The sequence below is a fragment of the Odontesthes bonariensis genome, chromosome 10, assembly GCF_027942865.1.
Source record: "Odontesthes bonariensis isolate fOdoBon6 chromosome 10, fOdoBon6.hap1, whole genome shotgun sequence".
Taxonomy (NCBI): domain Eukaryota; kingdom Metazoa; phylum Chordata; class Actinopteri; order Atheriniformes; family Atherinopsidae; genus Odontesthes; species Odontesthes bonariensis.
In genome coordinates, this window is record NC_134515.1 from 13,958,228 (window position 1) to 13,981,939 (window position 23,712).

Sequence of the window (23,712 nt, forward strand, 5' to 3'; positions counted from 1 at the left end):
AAATACAGCAGACTCAAGAAAGAACAAAGAACTAATGGATGACATGATCTTTCGAAGAATGTGTGAAATTTTAGAGGGAACTTTGGACTGAAATCACACAATGACGAGCACTCATGAACTCACAATGAAGTGAACATTTAGGGATAACTTGTGCACAGCAGCAGGAGATGAAAAAAGCTTTTCTTTCTTATTTATTTAACCTTTAGTTAACCAGAAACCTATCACAGAGATTGAAAATATCTCAAACAATAGTGTCCTGTGGCTGTGTGACAGAACAAGGGAGCGACTTTACCTCTGGACTGTGGATGAGGGAGTGGCATTGAAAGAAAGGGAAGTGTGTGCATGTGTGTGTGACAGAGAGAGCTTTGCTTTCACGCCTTGCTGAGCGGTGAAAGAGTATCTGTCACAGAGGACAAGCCAAAAGACAGAGCGTAAAAGTAAGGCAAAAAGAAAGAGGAGCAGGGAAAAGGACATGGGAAGAGACAGCAAGGGAGGAAGAGCAGATAGAGAAAGAGTTGGCTGAAAGCAGCTTCTGTCTTCCGTCCCACCCCCTGAGTTTCTTCCCCTCCTCTCTCTCCGGACGGGAGGGAAAGGAAAAAAAAAAAAGAAAAGGAGTGCAGAAAGAGAGACAGAGAGGGAGCTCAGCCAGGCTCGCTCTTTAGCGCAGGACTCAGGAATTCCAGGATCTTTGGAGTTGTGAGCACACACACTTACAAATAAATATTGCTTTTCTTGTGGCGATTCAAATCACAACAGGACTCAGAGAAGGACTGAATAAAATAAGAGAGTCAGAGTAAAATAAACACAGAATAGCCTCTCCAGCCCTTTGGACTATTTGACCATGACGGCACCTGCCAAGGGGAAAATGACTCAGATGGGCTGAGGACTGAGACGGGACACAAGCAGTGGAGGCAGCTGATGAAGGTGAGATTGTGATTGAATTACAGAATTCATGAAGCTCTGGCATGTTTTTATCCTTCACAACAGTATTGTCTCAGGAAAATGTATCTATCAGAGATTTCAGTTAAATGAGTAACTGATTTGTGGAAGTGTGTGTTTGACTTTGGGACAAAGTGAGGTGTGCATGGGTGTTTTTTAATCATTTTTATTTTCCAAAATAGTTTTTGATAACTGAGACTTAAAAGAACCTGCAAAGTAGTCTCTTGAAGCTGGGGAATACCCTATGTGGGTTTGTGTTGTAATGGATTATACACACGTACATCTGTCAGATCTGTTGTAGATGTTGTTTCAGATCTGTGCTATTCACAAGGGGGATTTTTATGAGTAACATAATAGTATTGCTGGACTGCATACGTGTGGACTCATTTTCACAGGAAATATACAAGTGAGAGCATTTTGTGGGTTTGTTATTTGTGATTGGATTTGATCAGTTGGTGAATCATCTGAGCATAAAGGCAATGAGTTTGCATGCTGGCAGGAACATGTGTCTTGGATGTTTTATCCACCAGTAGAAGTGGGAGATTTGGAGGGAGTTATTGTTGCTTTTGCAGACAGTTTTTTTCATCTGGCATTGATATGAAACACTAAACTTATTTTTCAGTTTAAGAACACTACAAGTTTTGATAATGCTTTTTTTAAAAGGTTGAGAGCCATTTATGCCTATTTTGGCAATTTTTTATATTTCTTTTAGTTTTAAAGATCGTAAATTAGTGGTTTTGACTCTTTACACCTGCTGTAAGTCTCTCATCTTCTACCCTTCATCCCACCACACTCTACTTTTTCTCTCTAATCTTATTTCATTCAGTCTTTCCTGAAGGTTTTTCGACAAAATCCCCCAAATAATGACAGAGGCTTATTTCATGTCACTCTTCTTTGCTCTCATCCTCTCTCCCACCCCTCTCCTCTTTCTTCCTCATCACTATCTTTCTTACTATTCACTTACTTACAAAGCTTTGTGTATATGCCCTCCTTTATGTACTTTAGCTCATTGTTTCTCATTTTTCCTGTCAGTCAGAGGATCCTCTGATTTGTGTGCAAATGGCTGTATACATGTTTTCTGTCCTACAGGTGTGTATTTTGTCTGTCATTTAATCTATTCAGTTCTATAACCCATGGTCTCACTAGTCTTTATAGCGCCTCCACCCCAAAGCCATCTTAACCTGCACAGTAACTTCCATTTCCATACCATGGAGCCCACATATTTACCCTTTATATGCTTACATAACACTCATTGTGTCATCTGTTAAATTTAATTGAATTATAAACATCAAATTTTATCTAGAAGATTTTATCTGTGATTAACAGCAGATATAGTTTATAACTTAGCCTAAAACATGTCTTGTGGCTTTTTTTTTGCACCCTTCGCCTCTGCAAATAAAGCCTTTTTAAAAGTGTTTTCATTTGCTTTTGATCGTTGATGTGGTGTAGTTACTGTGCAATGTAATCAAGATGGCACTGATTCACTTTGTATGAGATCTTCTTGCCTGGTGAATAAAGTTTTCTAACTTTCAGGTTTTGTTGCACTTTTTGCAGACCACTGCAGATAAAGGTTAGCCCATATAGATTTTTTTGGAACAAGGTCACTGAAACATAAATTTCCTAGAACAGAGGGAAGTTTTACATATGAAACATATAATAAAAAGACTGAAAGCTGACCTCGTTTTCAGTTTAGAGGATAGTTTCTCCAGTTTTGCAGATGTCTTCAGAATAGTGGTCTATGGTAAATACAAGTTTTTTTTGTTTAGATTGTAATAAAAGGTCTGAAAGAGAATGCAGCAGCTCCATAAAGTACAATACCACCGACGGCTGCTGTTCCAAAAAATGCTCCCATCAAAACGCCTCAACTTCTCCCAGAATTTTTATGCCAGTAAGTTTTTGCCAAATGCCATTATGCTGCCATTAGCTGAAAGCCTTTTGACTGCTTGGTGTGCTTGCGGTCCTTTTGAAAATAATTCTATAATTTAAGGGGAGAATGACTGGCTTGACATGCCTTTGAGTCATTGGGAGTCATTGACTACAACTCAGGAAGTTAATACCACAGTGAACATTAGACACATGCATATTGTTTTGACTCTTGTTTTGAAATGACATTTTTTATATATTCTTTTCTACAATTTTGCTTTAAGTTTGCTTCTGTTTTCTGTATGTTCTTCAGTTAATTAGACTCGTTAATTAGATAATAATATCTCACTTGATATATCCATGAATTACGGACACAGCTTGCTTAACAAGCTTAATCATTCGTGGTGGCACTAGCTTATTACTTAGTGCTTCTCACTTTTGGCTTAAAAAAAAGTTGGCAAGAGATAAATGTCAGTTGACAAATCAATGTGTCACAATGGCTATATCCTCTCTATTTTATATGTACAGGAAAAATGACCATCGAGCCATGTGATGATGATTCAGTTGCAGTTAAAGATTTTTAGCCCACAAATTAATAATCATGGGTTGTAGCATGTTGTGAAATTGTATCTTATGAGTTCACTGCAAGCCGCAATATATGAAAAGCATCTAATGAACATAGCTACGACCTCATGCTCGATGTATGCAGACTGTATGATTAGGATACCTGCTAATTCATAGGCTGTGTGACTGAAATTTTCAAGCATCATACTTATGTAAAGAAGGATTTTTTGATCTGACAGACAGAAAAATGACTGCTCTGTTTATTACCGCGTATGTTGTCCCTGCTGGGTCCTTTTTGCTGTGGTTATAGTTTGAGCTAGAGAAAACATCACAGACGAGTCTTCTGGTGCTACAACTCAACCAGATTTGGTTGTTGGAATTCCACATATTATGTTTTGCTGACAGTCTACACTGAATGCACACTTTGGTGTTGGGATTTTTGGTTGTTTTGGTTGTAATAGCACCAATGTTCCATTGATCGACACGCCACCCCATGCACATTTGTATTGGTTGATTAGTAGACATAGGTCATAGCAGCAGTCACACTACAGGATCCATCCATCCATCCATCCATCCATCCATCCATCCATCCATCCATCCATTTTCTATACCGCTGAATCCGTCGGTCGGGTCGCGGGGGTGCTGGAGCCTATCCCAGCGGTCAATGGGCGAGAGGCGGGGTACACCCTGGACAGGCCACTACAGGATCATCATCCTAAATTTTTGATGCTGTTAGAAACTTGTCACTTGCTATCTTTGGTTGCATAATACAATGACTGTCTTTGAACCTCTATGGTTGACTCGCTTGACCGAGCGAGGATCAAAGATACTGCCATGATTCTGTAACGTCTGTCATTTTCTCACCTGGGACAGCTGAAAAGCACACACTTTTTAGCCGCCTTTAAAATGAGTGAGCTAGAAACCTGCTTCCTATTTCTTGGCTTAAGCTGCCACAATCAGAACACACCAAAGTGTTGGTGGTCCCATTGCAATTTTTGGCATTTTTTTTAAACCAGATAAACCACATGGAGCAATTGAAATACTGATTTTTAATCTCTTTTTTTCTTTTTTGTCTGACAATTGTGTCGCAGAAATGATGGAGCGTGGCCTGTGAAGCTCTTACAGTGTTCCACCGTGTGGAAACTTTGGTGTTGGGTCCCTTGTTTACTGTTCTAAGTAAAAGTCACAAGGAGGTAAATCAAGGCAAGATTTTTGCGTAATGGGCTCCAAGTAAATAAAAAGGACAGCTTGTTTCTCTTGAGTTTCTGGAAGTGATAGTTGATTAATCTTTGTTCAGCACGAGGTCTTTTGCCACTCATGATATTAACTCTCACACGCTCTGTATTTAAAATACACTGTTGATTTAGTGTCACAGGATTTCTGCCTCAGACAATCAGCCTTGGTGCATCCAAAAGCACATGCCCAGTATAATCGTTTTGACCACATGGTCAGGCTGCATTCGCTCACCTGTGCAGTCATTTTACATCAAAGAGCAGCAAAGTGGACATTTATTTAACGTAACATCTTCTCTGGTTTCAAGCTGGGTGTACTGATTGCCAGGTGATGAATGGACCACCAGGGTAACTCTACGGTTAAAGTGGCTATAGACTGATCCACTGTCACACCTTGAAACCCATTAACCTCTCACTCAACCCTTCCAAGGCGGAAAAACACATTGACCTTTCCCTTAACCCTAGGCTCAGACGGCAAAATATCCACAAGTTCAGAAGAGAGTGGGTAACAAATGCACAAAGGAGAAATAAAACATTTAAAGAAATAATGTATGTTACATTACTAAATGTGTCTGGGTCGGCCAGATGATAAAAATCCTCTCATGGACCAGCAGTGTTGGTCTGTTTCTCTGTCTCGGTTGCCTGTTTGCAGAGAGCTGGCTGCAATGTCAGTTTTCCTTTGTTTGAAATATTTAATGAATGTCTCTGCTCTCTTAAAATATTGACTTTTTCCCCTATAGCCAGAGGGGACAGACGGAAGAGGAGGTTGTTATCCCATTCAAATAAAGAGCAAAAGGCTGTTAGCATCAAACTTTCATCAGTTTCTTTTTATTATTTATTTTTGGATTTCTTTTTCAAACCTTCTGATTTGAAAAAAAAAAAGGATTGAATTTGGATTTGGAAGCCACAGCTAATGAAGGGTATAGTGTGAGTCTATGTGCGTGTGTTAGAAAGTTAATAGGTAACTGTCATTTCTCTTTGTAGTTACCATTAATAAAATGTACAGTAGGTATATATGTGTCTGTGTGTGTGTATAGAGCTTCAAAACTTTGTGTACAATGCTTCTCTCCTGTTTCATGCCAAATGTGCAGTTTTCATATTCGTATCCTGAGTGCTAAAGGTGTAAAGGTCCAATAGGAACTGTATTCATATCCCCAAACATTTCGTCTGTAATCTACAGTACATTTGATACCTTAATGGTTAGGTTAGCTCAGGATATTCCCATCTAGGTATAAAATGAAACTAAATATAAATAAAGCACATTTTTGTCTTGAGTTTTCCAGGTAGATTATGATCTTTTTGTTGGACATTGTGTCTTTATGAATAAGTTGCTAGTTCTTACTACTTTGAGTAGAAATCGTTCAGTGAAGTATGCATGATAACCAAGTCAATAGTTTTAAGCATGAAGGAAGATATGGACACCGTAGAAAACAACACATCTCATTTTTTAAAGGTGTCATTTCATATGTGTGGATAACCTGAGCCAGTGGATGGATGGATGAGTAACAAAAGGGTTGAGCCTGAGGTCAGAAAGGATAGTTTTCCTAATTCATCACTTTGTTTCAAGAGGTAGATAAAGGATGTAGGTAGCACTTTGACTAATGTTCAAGTTCAAGCTTTTAATGTGAGGAGCCGTCCAAGATAACATAGATAGAGAGTTCAAAAGTTGTCTTGGTGACAGGTTTCTTACAATGTGATGGAGCAATGAATCCAAATTAAGACCTAATAAAATATGTAAAATATTTCAATGTTGCAGTCTGTTTTTGTAAATATATAAATTGATGGTAAGTTAGAGAAACAACTTTCAGGCTGGACCTAGTGTGCAGTTTAAAAATGGATTTTCTCTGGAGACGTTATACAATCAGGTGAAACCATGCACTGAATACTTTATACTATATAATAATCAAATGTTTTTTTGCCTTCAGACAGACTGAAGAAGTGAAGTGAAATAAATCTGTATCTTCCTTAATGTGATGCTTTTTTTCCTTTACTTGTCCCTTCCTTTAGCCTTCCTGCCCTCCACTTTACCTTCCTGTACAGTTACTGTCCTTTCTAATTTCTTCTGTCTTTCCTGAATGCTCCAGTATGATCAGTTGCTGGTGCAGAACGGCCTTTCCTTTGCCAGACTGACCTGTAATTGCACTTTCAGTTTGTGTACATGTGCACAGGGATACCTGTGTGTTTGGACTCCAGGCCTGTCCTGTCTCATCACCTTGAGCAGTCACATGGTGTTGAAGGTGAGGGGGAATTAGTAGCTTTACACCGAAAGATGGAAAAATAACGAGATTCCCGCCATCTCTGTCACACATACGCAAACACACACTATATGTCCCAGGGGAGTGCTTGAGGGGCTTATGCAGAGGATTTTGCTGTTCTGCAGTGTGCCTGTCAGATAAGGCCGGAGACGCAGGCCTGCCTGCTGACACGTTACTGAGCGTGTGCAGTGCAGCTTCTTCTCCTTCTTTTTCCCTCTTTAACCTGTCACTCAAGTGCCTGCCACCCTCTACTGCCACTGGTGATGATACCACATACATGGGCTGTCTGGCATCTCATTTGATAAACACACACACGCACACACACAGTCTTACTGGGATTTTTATGCTGAATCCCATCACACCTCCACTCTTTGTCACTGGCTGCTGTGGGTGTCCTAATGAGAAGCCCACCGATGAGTGTCCACAAGACTGATTTGATTCATTCCACCAGTAAGTGAAAGGTTTGTTGTTTGGAGCATAACCATTAGCTCTGATTTTTGTCTTTTTCACTTTCTAACTTCTAATTTTTCAACCTTTTTTGGTCTCTACCACTCCCCTGTTTTTATATATTTGCCCGCCTGTATTTGATCTTCCATTCCCCTCCTCCTCCCTTACTCTCAGGACTGCCTCCTTCTTTTCCCCCATGTCTACTTTACACATCCCAGCTTTTGACACACTCCTTTTCCTCCCCTCTTTGCCCTCCCTCCCTTCTTATCACCACCTGTAATCCTGCTTACTGCAGTTCTACAACTGCTCAGTATCACAGATGGAAAAAGACGAAGAATTAAAGAAATAGATTGTTTTCTAAGGTTTTTGAATATCATATTCATTAGTGATGCTTCATATTTCACTGACAGTTATGGCAGAAGCTTTTCTATATTTCCAGCTGTGATTTGATGAAAAAAAAGGCATTTTGTCAGAGCTTCAAGCCTCTCGCTGTTCTTTCTCCTTCCACTCCAGTTTCATCCTGCAGCACAGCTGCTGTCACGCATCCACCATCAGACCTGCAGTCCTTTTTTTCTTCATCAATCCTTTTTTTGTCTTCCAGTTAGTTTCATCCACAGTTCCTGTGCCGTCCTCATTAGAACAAGGTTATCATCTTTTATTTAAATGATAATCTGACAATCTGGAATAATTTGGAGATCATTATCTTGACTCTTACTGAACATTTAGGGACTCTGGATCCTCTGATGACAAGATGAGTGAGCAACCTGCTCCACCTGCAGAACCACACACACAACATTTTATATAATTGCTATCCTCCCACCATCCCATGAAAACCTTTCTGCTGATATCTTTTGGCCTTGTCCTGTCTCATCCCGTCCCCACACTGCCATCCCACGCCCACCACCACCCTCTTTATCAGCACCATCCCCCAGCCTCTTGGCAGCTCCTCCAGGCAAGCTAATTGACTCAGTCCCAGGAGGGGGGGATCATGCCACGTTTCTAATTTGGCTTCTCCTCCTCCAGATAAAAGCTGCATCCCTCCATCCTTCAACCCCCACCTTTTTCTTGAAATCTGCAGCATTTATCAATCTCTTTCCCTATTCAAGAATTTTCATTTGGGTTTTCCAATTATTTTTCAGTTAAGGAAACTAACAGTGTGAAAAACGTATCATTTATTTGCGTTTGTCCGGTTTCAGGCTTTCTCCTTTGTGCGCCTCTTTTTTCTAGCTGGCTGACTACATGACAGTCGGCCCCAAATACAGACATTATAGACAAGTGAATACATGAAAGTACCGATACACGCACGCACACGCAGACACACACACACACGCACACACACACACACACACACACACACACACACACACACACACACACACACACACTCACTAATCACAGCACCCTGCCTTTGCTCACCATGGGGTTCACCTTCAGAGAGCCTCCATCTTTACAAACCACACCTGGGGACTTTAAAGGGCGTAGCTGTGTGTATGTTAGTGTGCCTGTGTGGAAAAACTAAGCTTCACTGCACTAACAAGCAGACATTGCTGGAGAACAAAGCCACTTTGTTACTGATCTTTAGAATCAGCCAAAACAATCAGAATTCTTTAATTTCGACCTTTCTACATCAAACTAATTAAATGAGTATTTTTGCTCATTTGAATATGGTGGAGCTATTTGTACTTCAATCTACCTAACAGTGGTTGTATGCATGCATTAAATGTCCAATATAAATAATTAGAATTTTAGGTGGGGTGAGAATATGCACTATCTCTGCCAGAAAAGGTAAAATGAACCTTAAGAGCATTGACTGAAGAAGGAATTTTAAAATAAAATGACTCAACTTTGATTAACAATTACACACACACATGCACACAAAAGGCACAGCTCAAAGACACCCTGACAAATGATTTAAAACAAGGAGAGCCGGTATGTAGCTATGTCCATTTGCAAAATTACATTCTCAGATGGATGGATAGGTATTTTAGGGTTGTGGAAAACACATTTAACAAGTAAGGCTTGTCCACAGTTCAGATTGCGGAAATACTTGAGATCGACTCTACAGCTTCACGAAAACATGGAAAATGCATCTCTGAATGTAAATAATATGTAAGTACTGGGTAGAGTAATACGTTTATATATAGATTAGCTTTTTCAAATTTAGTGTTACAGGAGAGCTATGTGTAACACAATGAGCTCCAAAAGCCTTTTACTGTTTTACTGACTATAGATGTACAAGATAGCTCCAATTAGAGATGAAGTTTCTAAGTTTGCCGTCAGGTGGAGTGGGTAAGTTTTTCTTGGCCACCACGGCATGGGGGCAATTTCAGAAGTAGTACTTTTAACAAAACATAAAAAAACGTGGTGATGTTAAGAAAGCAGTGTCCATTTTTTTTTCTATTTTACTGTTGCATATCACTTTCTGAATATATGCTTGTAACCCGAAGGTGCAAATTTTTACATGATGTGTAACCTCAACCTCTAAAGTGTGTGCCTGAAAAGGATCCTGTACAATGTGCCGCTCTCCCATGATGGAAGGCAAAATATTGTCTGAAGGGCAGTTTCAAGTTGCCTTTTCACCTCCACAACTGGCCAATCAGCCATCGTATGAACCGGATATGCATGTCTCATTACTGGCTTTGGAAACAGAAATGGCCAAATGGAGTTGCCCGGCTCGTGCATCGGAAAACTATGAGGGGCTGGTGCTTTCAAACCCGGCAACCGATTTTACTGTACTACACTAATTTCCTGATGGAAACTGAAAAGGAGCTTTGACATCTGGAAGGAGTGTGCAGTAGAACTGTGTAGTAGAACTGTTGCTTCTTCTCTTTGAAAAGAGACTGCTGAGGTGGTTTAGCATCTGATTTGGATGTCTCTTGGATTCCTGCTTGGGAAAACTCCAGAAGATCCCAAAGCAGACCCATAACATGAGATTTTAGATTCAACCTGGTCTAAAGTGACCCATTTGCTGGATGTGCAGTCGCCATCTTCCTAATTTACAGCTAATCTGTGTTGCAGTAAGTTTAAACTATTTCATGAAGTGACACAAATAATTAAGTTAATGAAAGGTTCACGTGGACTAAGCCATGTACATATATAATAAGACCTGGACTCTTTGCTGTTACATTGAAGACTTTGACTCATGCATTTTCTTTTACTTACATCCCTCGTGTTTCTGTACAGGGCCAAAAATGTATTTAAATACCCCACATGAATAGCAATGAACAAATTCACACCAAAATTACATAGACATTCATGCACTGGACACTGTTTAATGTGACTGCAGACTAAAAGATGGAAAAGAGAGTTGGATGGTGTCTAATGTGAGGCTGAGGGGGCTTCAAACAACAGTCTTTCATGCATCAGATCCCATATGTTGATACACCGCCATTATGTTCCTCATTAGCCTTGGCTTTGTGTGTGTGCATGCATTTAGTTGGGCACGTAAAATGTGACTTTTTGTGTTGATAAAAAAGGAGAGAAAGTCTTATGCTGCAACTATTTATCAAATTGTCCACTTGCATACACTTAGCATATTCATGCATATCTTCTTAATGTTGAACAATGTGTTTGACATATTACTTAGATGTTGCATGTGACGGCCTATAGTTGTACACAGAAGGAATAGCTCAGAAGGAGGAGAAGAAGAGCAGGAATAGGCAGATGAGATTTTGAGCTGGAGACGAGAATAGTTTTTGTAAACAGTGATAGATTACTGTGAAATGTGCTGCAGCAGGTCGTTTTGGGTCAGACATTTCAAACTATTTCTGCGATGCAATGACGATGGACAGCAGTGTGGTTACAGCTGCTGACCCGAGAAAAAAAGAAGCAACTTTGTTCTTCTTGTTTAAAGCAGAACCTGCTTAAGTCTTCCTTCCTTTACTCCTTCTTTTTTTTTTCTAAACAACTAAACATGCAACTAAATAACATTTGAAAACACAACAACAAAACATCAACCCATTTCAGAAGCACCCCCAAAAAAGAACAAAAAGCAAAACAAAACCAAAAAACATATTCCAGAAAACACAACAACAAAACAGGAAACACATTTGAGAAAAGGTAACAAAACAAAAAGCACATCTCACAAAATAGATCAATATTTCAGGGAAAACTACGGAGCCCGGTGGAGATCAAACAATATCTTTTTCAGGGGGTTTCAAGAAAGCGTTCTCTCACTTTTCAAAGTGTGCCCTCGCTTTATTAAATCGTGCGCTCGTCTAAATAAAGCGTGCGCGCGTATAGATAAACCGTGCGCTCGTCTTACTAAAACCGTGCGCTCACTGCCCCTCAGTCGTGCCCACATTATATACCTTGTGAGCACAATAAACAAAAGTGTGCCCACGATCTGTAAGACGGGCCCACGACATTCTGTATGGCAACAATAAATCCAAATTGCTTGAAACGTTCGCACGTTGTATTAATTGTGGCCACGAAATCTGTTACCATTACAGTGTGAGCATCTTACCTTTTTAATCTATTTGGAAGTTGCTTGGAATGGAACAGTAAGTGCATTGTGCTATGGCGAATGTATGCCTAAGCAAGTATTATGGGACGAACAGTGTCCCTTAATGTAATGTATAATTCAAGTGCTTGGTCTGGACTGTTTGTCAACTGTAACCCTCGTTCTTGCATTATGCCTGTGCAAAAATCAAATACATCGATGTCGCATGGTATGGAGTCGAGGAAGGTGCATTTCCACTTGCAGACGGTCAGATTGGCTTCATCGAGAGGAAAGAGATGATCTTCAGCCCCCCACAGATGCGGAGCCAGGTGCATTATATCCGGTATTCCAGCCGGAACACCTGGGTTTCTGGACGGACGGATGCGATGTGCATTCCATGTGTCTTGGATGCTGTTCAATTCATCCTGGGGAAAAAATTAACGAATGCAAATAAATATTTTAGGATTTTCATTTGGCTACAGCCCTGACTTGGGCGCCTTACAAGGCAGCCTTGAGAACAGGTGAGGGTGTGTGAAGTACTTTGAGTCAACTAGGCTCATGATGATGCCATGACTGGACGCCAAGGTTGAAAGAATATTCTTGTATTCCATACCTAGCCCATGGTAAACCCTGATTAAGTCCATTTCAAAATGGTGAAGAATCATATCCTGCTGGTTAATTTGGCTCATGATGTTATGAGAGTGTGGAATCGTGGCCACGCTTTGCTTACTTGTGCCCATTTTAATTAGGCTATACATTTCTTAAATAACGTTAACACGTTTTGTGAATCATGACCACGCTTTAGTAAATTGTGGTCACGAGGTATATAACTTTGTTACTACAACGAGAGCACGAAACTACTAAATCGAGCGCACGATTTAGGTAAACGTGCGCACGTTGTATTTCAACGAGAGCACGTTTTGGTTAAATGAGAGCGCACTTTGCAAAGTGAAGACACGTTTCAGTAAATTGTGCTCACGTGAGTACGACTGTATTACAGCGAGTACACGACATTAGTAATTCGAGCGCACGATTTAGGTAAACGTGCGCTTGCTATATTTTAAGGAGAGCACGGTTTGGTTAAATGAGAGCGCGCTTTTTAAAACGGGTGCACGCTTTCTCGACACCCCAATATATTTCACCTTAAGACTCAAGGGGCTCCGTAGAAAACGACAATTAAGAGAAATCTTTTTTTAAATGGAATGTTGTTGTGCTTTTTGTTTGGATTTTTTATGAAATGCCATGACTTTTGTTTTGTGATTGTGTAAGTTATTTGTTTTCAGATTTGTTGTTTTGTTTTCTGAAATGTTGTATTTTTGATGGTATTGTTATGTTTGTCCATTGTTGTGTTTTGCACCTCAGGGCCTTGAGAAAGGGATAGGTGGGAAGAGTCAGAGGAAGGAAACACAGCTGCAAAGCAGGCGTAATGAAGCAGGTCATGAAATCATTATTTGTACTTGTTTATTGATAGGGTCAGAGGAAGAAGTGATACCTACCTGAGGGCAACACATACTCATGGTCCTCCATCATTTATTCTTGCTTCATTCACTGTTTTCACAGTCAGTTTTTGGCCACATAAAACTTTTAATGAGACAGAGATTCTGCTCTCAGTCCAAGACTGTCCATGTTAGGAAAAACATTTGTTTTGTTGGCAGAAATGGACATGTATGCAAAAAATATCTCCAAATAGAACAGATTGTTTCAGAACTTAAAAAGATTGGTGTTTTGAGGTATTCTTTGTTTTTTTTCCCTTCTATCTGCATGTGCTGTTCTGTTTGACACAATGAGTGACCAGCATGCTGCGAGGAGTTTAGCCTGTGTTGTGAAAATATTAGTGGGGGTGGGGGGCAAGAGGCAAGCTGTGACATGTTATGTTTCACCAACATACCTGAACACACCTTCACACTACAAAAAAAAAGATGGACACTTACGCCAAAACCAACCAAGCTTCTTTCAGAAGTCATCGAAAATATAAAAAGTGTATGATAACCTCAGTCTCAGCATGTGAAATCATGTGTGCTTTTTATTGATGAGACAAGAAAAACTTTTGACAAAGTAATTTGGATGGCTTAAAGTGGCAGTTTAGTTCATACAGCTTTTTGACAAAAGTACACACACACCAGACTAAAACCATGTCATCAGTCCTGCAGGGCTTCAGTGGGGAAGTGTAGGTTGAACAGCAGGGTATGACTACATGCTGACACACTGATGCTCTCTTCCTGAACAGGGGAAAAAAAAATGTCAAGCACAGTTATTGGCCAAGCAAGCGAGACGTCAATGAAAGCCAATGAACCATGGTGTGTAAACGTTAAACCACATCCATCCCATGCAGTGTGTTATGATCTCTTAGTGAGCCTTATGGGAGGTCCTGTCATCCATTCTCTGTGTGAACTCAACTCCAGCACCGAGATAATTTATGCTTGAAATGACACTGCAAGTGGGTATAAACACTTTACTGTCTTTCTTAAATCATTTCTGTAGCCAAATGATGTACTAAAGAGGTTTAACGTCCTTATTTTTGTGTTGTAAACTAAGTCCTCAGGTAGGCTATACATGCAACACATCAGCGCTGGTGTTAGTATAGATGTTTTTGCCAAATTTGTAAAAGTAATCTAATGTACTTTGCTCAAAATACATTTAAAACTATTTTGTCGAATGAGGGGGGTGAACACTCACCCTTGATTGGAAATTTTTAAAACACTGGGATTATCGTCAAATGATGGATGAATGATGAATTTCCCCACTGTGGGACTAAAAAAGGACTCTTATCTTATCTTAAATATGCTGATTTACTCATATTCCCCAAAAAAGTCATGCTATCTTTTGCTGATCATCACATCTTCAGTTTCAGCATAGTGTTGTAAACTACTACTTTACACATCAGTATATATGTTCTTTCCAATCTAATTAACCACTTAAAGACTCTGCCATTTCTCTCTTGAGCTGACTCTGCCTCAACCTCAGGATCTTTGGCTTTGGGTCACCTGGTTTAAAATGATACGGCTCGAAACGATTGGCTTTTTAATCTCACTTACTTCTGCTTCAGATAATTCTGGTGGGGGAAAATCTTTTATATCAAAAGAGTGTTTTTTGGTTTGCAATTCTGTGTCCTCATAAATGTGGTGCTATACCAAGCAGTTCCTGCCCCACACAGATATGCCTTCCACCACTCTCCATCACTTTTCCAGTTCTTTGTATTATTCAAAATTAAGCAGGAAGTAAAGTTTGGCATGATGTTACGCTTTAAAGACTAAGGTGTCTGTGGACTTCTAGAAACCAATTACAGTCAGTTGTTCTGGTCTGAACATTCATATGAGAACATGGCTAAAGTATACACTATCTATAAAGTGATTTGTATTACAAAAGTAAAAGTCTGAACACAAAGACAAAAGTATATTTTTGAGACAATTTCTGCTTAATTACATATCTATTATCTGTGCTGGGAGCCCCGTGACACACTTGTAATGCGGTCAGTGTGGAGACTGGGAGTACACCTGACTCATTCAGGGATAGCAAAGTTGTTATCATGAAAAAAAAAACCTCTCATGGCCTAAAATTGGCTTAAATGTCTTGTGTATGACTGTACCTTTGTCATCATCCAATAAATGGAGATCAATAACTATACCAATTCCCTCCACTTACATCTCTCTTTGCCAGAAGCAGCTAGCGGCTAGTGCTGGCTCACTTGGCTGGAACTTAGCTCCTGCCAGTCCCCTGTAGCCCCAGCAAAAATCTATTTTTAGCTTGTACTAGTTCTCATTTCATTGGTTCCTTACCAAACATTAAAACAAAATGTACGGGCCACCCCAGCTATAGTCAGGATTGGTTCCTCCAATCTTCAACGTAGAACTTATGAGCATAACAGCATACCTCTCTGAGACTCAAGGCTGAAAGCCATAGCTACTGCATTCATGACTGAGTTTGCTAACAATATGACTTGTAATATATAAAAAAACTTCTCATGGACCCATTAACATGTTTGAAAATATGATTTTTAATGTTTTAATGGGAAGGGACTTCAGGAAAAGTACAAAACAGCAGTCATCCCCATCTAGCCTGTCAGTGAGTCCGAGAAATGAAAACAAAAAAGCACACACAAGTTGTGGGGTTGGTTCATTATAACAAGCCAAAGAAGAAAAAGTAAAGGAAATAGAGAGTCAGATGAATCTAAGCCCTTATTTAGTTCCTGGCTTGTCATCCTCTTATCTGCTCTTGTTTCCATCCAGACATGAAATAGTTATTAGGTGTAGTGGTAATTCAGCACAGCCGTCTTTGCACGTTAGCTAATGTACATCAGAAAAGTCAAGAGTGTGTATGTCTGTATGTATGTGTGTAATGTGTGTTCATATACACAGTATCTTTTATCCTCTATATGCAGGTCTTGGTGTGTGATCATTCTGAAGAGTGTGGTTTTGTCAGGTCTGCAGCTTTGGAGCACAAGTGTGTTTTTACGTCAGACACTTGGCATGAAATGGTTTTCTGTTCTATGGTCGACAGGTGCTAAATAATAAAAGCGCCAAGAACAAGCAGGAGCAGAGGAGTAGACAAGACAGAGATACATGAAGGAGAGACAAGGACAGGCAAGAATACAAGACAGGGATGTGAAGAGGAGGAGCAGACGAAGGAAACACAGAAAAGAAGAGAACAAAACCGATAGAGAAAAGTACAGTCTGTTCAACTTGAACTCCAAACATCACTTTCTCCTCTCAGTGTCCTTCTTTTGTTTAGGTTATCTCTTCATAAAAACTTCATTCCATTTCTTAGCTGCTGTGAGCGGTGCCAAGCAGCAGCAGCAGCAATAGACCTCTGTCATTACGAAGCAGGAACAGAGCAGAGGTATGGAGAACGGGAGCGCTGTAGGGCATAATAATGGTTTGTTGGCATTGTGCATCTTATGTATGAATGGGGTAATTTCTCCTTTGAAACATGAAGTCTTGTCACGAAGAGAGACACAGAGTGGTGGGGGTGTGGTCAGACACAAGCGAGAACAACAACACAAGGTGACATCTGATGTCAGGTTTCTGTCACTGCCTCCTCTCTGTCTGTCTTCCAAGTCACTTATGTACAGTGTTTTGCATAACAGACCACCGCCTTTGAACTAACTTCAGGCTGCATGCCTTTATGTCCCAACTGAAATGTATGTGCATATTTTAAAAACAACAAAGCAAAGGTACACCTGTATCTCATGAAGTGGATGTGCTCTGCTCAGCATCACGCTGAGTTTATAATGACAGTGTGTCAAATGAAAGTGTCAGCTATCTGCCTGTATTCCATTTCATTGATCCAGCCAGATCTGAGACAGCTGTACTCGGAGGCCCTTTGGTAACTCTATATACAGCACACACATAGACTTCGAGACACACACCTGGGCACAATGAATCCTACCCCAAGGGCAGCTTTAAGTGGGACAGCTGTGAGTAGAGAAGGAAGCCAAGGCAAACTACAGGAAGAGCTAAATGATAATGTTTGAATACTCCAGATCAGTCTTCACTTCAGTCTATCAAGTTGGTCCGGGTTAAGTAGTCTTGACTACAACATTACTAAAAGTACGTGTATATTTATGACTGCTGGTTGTACCATGAATCTGGTGAGGCTGTTGATTAAAGCTGATGAAAGATGCAAAGTGAAGGCACTACTGAAAGCCTCTTAACATTTTATATTTATACCACTGTGTGAGATTCAAAATATTCTTACTGCTAACTTTACTCTGCAGTGTGTGAGAAATGTAGTGCTTTCTGCAATGGTTCATACTTTTAGCTGGGGATGTCAGAAAAATGTGCAAATACTGAAAAAAAGATTTCCAAGGGATGTTATCACAGGGCACAAGCCAATGTGCCACAGGACACAACTTAATAAACAACAAATTGGAGCAAGCAGCAGGGACTTTACCAATAGTTTTGCCTACTTATTGATACTACTTTCAATGAATAAGTGTAAACCCGAACGTGATATGAAAATCTGTGTAATAATTCAGCAAATAGGAATCATTACAACTGCTATGATGAAATCAAAGATTATGTTTTATGCTTCTTCAGTCATTTGCTCTGTCATTACCCAACACGATATCACAGCAGAATGTGCAAAAGTTTTGTGATCCACTGTGCAAAAAAATCCCAGTCATGGAAATTGTACGATGACAATGTTTTTCTCACTCTTTTCCCTTTTTCACTGTGGACACAAACAGTTTTTGCATGATGACAGCATACTCATACTTTTCACTAAGTGATATACAGTATGTATGTATGTTTTTCACCCACGGCTTGTCGATGCATGAGGATAAAAAAGGTTTCATACATTTGATTTCATTGTTAATAAGAAGAAGGAGGGCATTAATTCAGATACTTCAAGGCAAGAGATCACATGATCGACAACCATCTGACAAAACGTTTTCACAATTCTTTCTGCTTTTTCTGGCTTGCAGGCTTCACTTTCTACCTTCGCTTTCACCCATGAATAGTTGTTGTTAGGAGTAACAACACAAACTACAACATGTTGCCTCTCACTCCATAGCTGTGATGTTAAGCTTATCTAACTGTTTAAAAAAAACTAATTTTGCCACTGAAAATAATAAAGCACAAATGCTAAGCTTGCCTGCATCTGCTGCTTTAGCTTCAGACATTTTTTTCTTTGATTAAGAATACAAAGTGGAAAGCATTGCTGTAAACATCAGATAAGCTGAACACCTCTTCAATTAATGTGCAATAACACATAACACTGTAATAATGGTTATAATGTCCCTATAACCAATTAATATTGATAACCCTATGTAACTACAAATCTGTTCCAGGTTGACTGATATCAAATATATGAAATTCAGTTAATTGCATGCAATTTGTATAAATACTCAGAAAAAGTAAACAACAAGCTACTATTAACTGGAACGGATTACAAATAAATAATAATGCAAATAGCATTATAGTGATACGATAAAAAAAATGTCTGTCTTATCTGTTTTGAGGATATAATTAATCAAATTATACCCCATAGATTTAAATACTGGGTGTAGTCAATATCATAACCAAACAGAATAAAATACATTGTTTGATAGTTGTCTTTATTTGAGAAAATAGGGGAAAAAAAGAATAAAAACAAATAGAAATCTGAATAAAGAGCAAGGAACAGCAAACAGGAGCCACTAGATGAAAACACACACTTGTCCTCAGCTGTGTTGAGATAGTTGCATAAATCAGTCTGACTTGACTTGGATGAGACCATGGAAAAATATTCAATAGAATCGTTTTTGTTTAATAGTGTCTTTAGCTGAGAATGTAGGTTGGCCAGGAAAAGTATCCAGATAGAGTGTACTATGGAGGATGGTAATGGAGCATTGTGCAGACAGAATGACTGCTATGTGTATGTACTGACAGTTGGTGTGTGCATGTGGCTGTGTGTGTGTCAGATGGCTGAGTGGGCCGAGCACTGAGGCGGAGTTTGGACAATTAAGAGAATTCCTGACTGCATTCTTTCTCCCTTGAAAAACTCCCATACGTATCGACAGTGGTGCAAACAGAAGCAGGAATCGCAGAGGAGACACTTGATATCCTCTAATCCGTTCCCCCGTGTGCATGAATCACTTCACTATGACAGCACCACACACGGTGAAGCATATTACCTTCTTGCTGCTTACAGAGCCCAATTAGTGTGTGTTCCTGGCATTCCTCTGTGAATGTTCATATCCACCTTGTTCCAGAGATTGTATGTTTGTGTGTGCCATGCTTGCATGCAAGAACTCCCTTCAACTCTTATTAAAAAGGGATTTCAGATCCCTGCACAGTAAAAAGTGACTTTATCGTGAAAGAAAAGCTCATCTGTACACAGCCCCTTCCTACACTAGTGACAACAAACACTCTGTGGTGGTGCTGAATTTCACTAATGTACATCACAGTATAAATATTCCAGCATACCGTACTTAGCTTTGTGTATTTCTGTCTAATTCACAAAACCCCTGCATTAAAGCTTCTTTTGCTGTAACTTCTCCTTTCCCTCATGATTTCAAACATGTTGACACTTATGGTAATGAAGTGAGCTGAGGATAAGGAGATTTGTTACCAATCCCATCTGTCATCTTCCTAAGTGGTCTCAAATCCCAGCTTGCACTGTTGGATTATATACCAGTTCTTCTGAGAGGATAATGAGCTGCAGTATGACTGAAGCCATTTACAGGTGCAGATTTCACTTTTTACTGCCTATATAAGCTAAATTCTAACTGAAACCTGGTGACATCCCCAAAAGTAATGGTGTGAAGAAATTTAGCAGAATAAACATACACACATTTTTCATGGCCAACAAATTTTGTGTCATCATCTAGTGATTTGAATATACGCTTGCTTTTGAAAAAAAAAAAAAAGTAATGTTGCCTCAAGCTGTTCAAGTCGTCATTTTACTGTCTGAAAAATAAATTCAGTTGTAGCATACAGATATGTGCTTACTCCAAACTGATCACACTCCAGGGTCACATCTCAAGTGGTGCAACCTCTACAAATACAACCATACATCACACATGCTGTCACTTTAGGAAATGAAATGAGCCAGAGCTCTTTTGGATTTGTAAGAAATCCCATCTGCCAGCTTCTTAAGTTTCCTCAAATTCAAATCTGTTGATCCTTGTTAAAGTAATTTGATTTTTCAGCTGTTTTGGTTGTTGCGGTTTTTGTAGTTGTGAAATGAACGTGTGTAGCCACGATAAGACACTTTGAGGCATCAGGGATAACCACTGCACCACCATTGCACTGAGATTCATACCCATAATAAAATTCCGGTCATTAAATGGTTGTGGTTTAAAATCAGATGCGTGGACTTCACAAGAATTCTTAACGGGTGTGTTTGGTATGGAAGGGATCAAGTACATTTCACAATGTGATGCTACACTGTGACCTTCAGTTTGCCTACAAAGGCTTGCACTCATTGTTAGCATTCCTTATGGGGACCAAAGGGACAGTTGGGCTATGTTAGCCCCGAGCTGTCCCTTTTGGTCTCAGTAAGGCATCTTGGCTATGTTTGCAGAGCTTGTGGGAACTCATAGAAGCATGTAATGTGTCTTTCTCAGAGGTTTGCTGCTCATGTTAAGATTTAAATGACTGGTCTTAAAGTATTGCAAAATAACCTTTTGACCCATTCATTTTTCATGCAACATCTAGCTACATTATTAAGTTCTCTTATCCACGATATCTTACTTTTCAGAGAAAGTCTAGATGTTTCCATTTTCCTAATGTTCCAGGTCAAGTGGAATATTTTTCTAGATTTTCCCCAGCAGTGCTAAAAATCAGGGACATAAGCCACAGTGAAACTGAGCTGGCATACTGAACTGGTTAATTGGCTAATTAACTCTATGAAGCCCCTATCAAAGAGCCAATTAGCATGGGACACATGCAGTTTGACATGGCCAATTAGTGTCTGTGTTCAGATTGAACTTGTTAAGTATGAATTCGTTAAGTGTGTTGATTAATGAGGCAGAGTAAATGAGAGGAGCAGGAGAATGGTGAACTCACACAGCTTGGTCTTAAGCACCAGACTAAACCGAAGTGCAAATGTATATCATTATTTCCAGATTCATAGATCACAAAACAGGGTCTAGGTTAATGTATTTATCCATGGATTGTCCTGGGAGTGAAGTACAGATTAGTTTTGTTGTCTGTGAATGTCTTTGTTAAATACACATGAAGATCTGAGAGAAAAACTGGTTCGACCCTATTTTGCACTGACCTGTTTGTGTGTTCTACTGCCTTCATTCGTTTAAAAAAAAAAAAAAAACTGAGGTGGGCACCAGAAGTATGCAGCCCCACCAGGTTTTGTTGCGGTATTTCCTCACCACTCTTTGGTGCTGGATGTCTGGGATAAGTATTGTACTGACATCACTGCTGACATCAACAGAATTTATTGAAAGGAGATATAAAATGAGCTCATACTGTGGTGTTTCAGTCTCAGGCACCACATGTCAGTCAAATTCGGAGGTTATACTGGCCCAGTTTTCCGTTATTTTCTGTTTGATTTTTTTCTTCCAAAAAACCCAAATTGAATCATAAAGTACATAACTTCCATCAAGGAATTTATTTTATCCAAAACAACCAAACACACTGGCAGACCACTGCACTAATTATTTACCAAGGTCCCGAGTGTAACAATCAGTTATAGATATTGTTATCTTTGATGAAAAAATGAAGATATTCACTCACAGCAAAGGCAATAAACTTAGGGTCTTAAAGGAAGAGAATAAAACTTGGCCATTAAATCTGTCTGGGTGTAGATTAATGTGCAGTTTATACCAGCTGGTGAAAGAAACTAGAAATCCAGACATTTACAATGTATAGTAAAATGTCAGACTATTTCCCTGACTGGTGTAATTATGTGATGTTCCAAATGGGACTTTCGTATTTGGCAGCCAGAGAGCAACAGAGTGGCAGAGGAGTGAGAGGTGTCGTCAGGAAGGAGGGCGGGGAAGAAAAAGAAATTAAATGATTTATGAGCAGGCGGTATTTTTCTTTCCTCGGTTACTCCTCGGGGTCTTGCCTCTCGCTTTCCTCTCTTCAGCTGTGTTCTACTGCTGTTTTTATCATCCATCCCTCTCCTCTCTGTTTCTTCTTCCAGCTCCATGGCCTTATCATCTCCCAGCTGTCTATAGTACACATGTTGTTTGACTAACCTAATTAACTGTCTGGCCTATGGCTCAGACCTTCTCTGATGAGAGTTCACAGTAGCTCCATTATGTCACCCGTGAGCCACTTCAAAACCCAGACAAGAGATCAAATTACAGATTAAACCAATGATTAGAATTTCGGATAAACTGTCATAGTGAGGAAATAATTATAGCATGCAGTAGATTGTCTTGATTCAAGGCTTTTTAGCCTTTTATTGAAAAAAAACATTTCATACTCCTAGAATATGATTGATATCACCACTTTGACAAAAGTGAAAAGGCTACAAGACGAGGTTCAAAAGCCTGACAAAGCCCATTTCTTTTATCCATCCATCCATTATCTGCCGCTACCATTTCTTTTACAAATTGTCTTTTAGACAATTTAAATCTATCTATTTTGACAAAATGGGTCTCTCTGTGTGAGATTAACTTACTTCAGTTACAGGCATAGAAAGTTAACAGAATATAATTGAAAAAACATTTTAAAAACGTACTTATGATGGTACTACAGCATGCAGTATATCTCCCTTTGTGTGCCTTGTATTTCCTGCTTAAAGCTGAGATGCTCACACGTGCATGTTCCCGCACACGAGTCTCTTATGGAGCAAGCAAAGTTTCAACTTTGTGTGCCTCATTGTCTTCGGCTGAAAATACTCCCATATAAGAGGGATATGGTCTTAGTCCATATAGGTCAGAGATGCAGTTTACAACTTATATTCTGGTAACAACACAACAACACTTTACTGAAACACTTTTGTCACTTCCTGGTTGAGTTGAGGTAATAACACGACTTGGTTAGGTTTAAAAGAGCAGTCATGGCCAGTGCTAATGCAAACTTTTTTTTACAATTCAACCGTCACCCTCATTGACGCCACTATGTTGGGATAAAACTTTGTTGGTTTCTGTTTGGCATTAGAAAACAACATCACTTAAGTTTAGAAAAAAATCATGGCTAAAGCTAAAAAACATTTTTTCACAACGTAACCACACCATCATGGATCCCATGTTTACCCTTTGCAAGCTTTTGCTCTCTCGACCACTAGAGATCGCATATTCTTTGGCTGTATCTGCCTGCATGGACCTATGCCACATGGACATATTTTGGGGAGGGAACCGTCTCTAATTCACATGGTTAAGGTTAAGAGAGCATGATGTCTTGCGTCCAAACAGACACTGTAATAACATATCAGTTTAAAACATGACACATCATGTCCTTGGATCACTGTATCTGGATCATATTATTATTTATAAATTAGTAATACGAACTACACAACCCCGGTTTGAAATAATAACATGGCTAAAGAGCATGTAAATTTAGTTTTTATACACTGATGAATT

General features: G+C 39.5%; 1 protein-coding gene across 1 annotated transcript in view; it reads left to right on the plus strand.

The window, feature by feature from the left end:
- Positions 1–361: 361 nt before the first annotated feature.
- Positions 362–23,712, plus strand: part of sema3b (sema domain, immunoglobulin domain (Ig), short basic domain, secreted, (semaphorin) 3B) — a 74,520-nt gene continuing 51,169 nt past the window's right edge. Inside the window, exon 1 of the mRNA XM_075476349.1 lies at positions 362–924. The gene's annotated coding sequence lies outside the window, so the exon portion shown is untranslated. The remainder of the gene's footprint in view (positions 925–23,712) is intronic.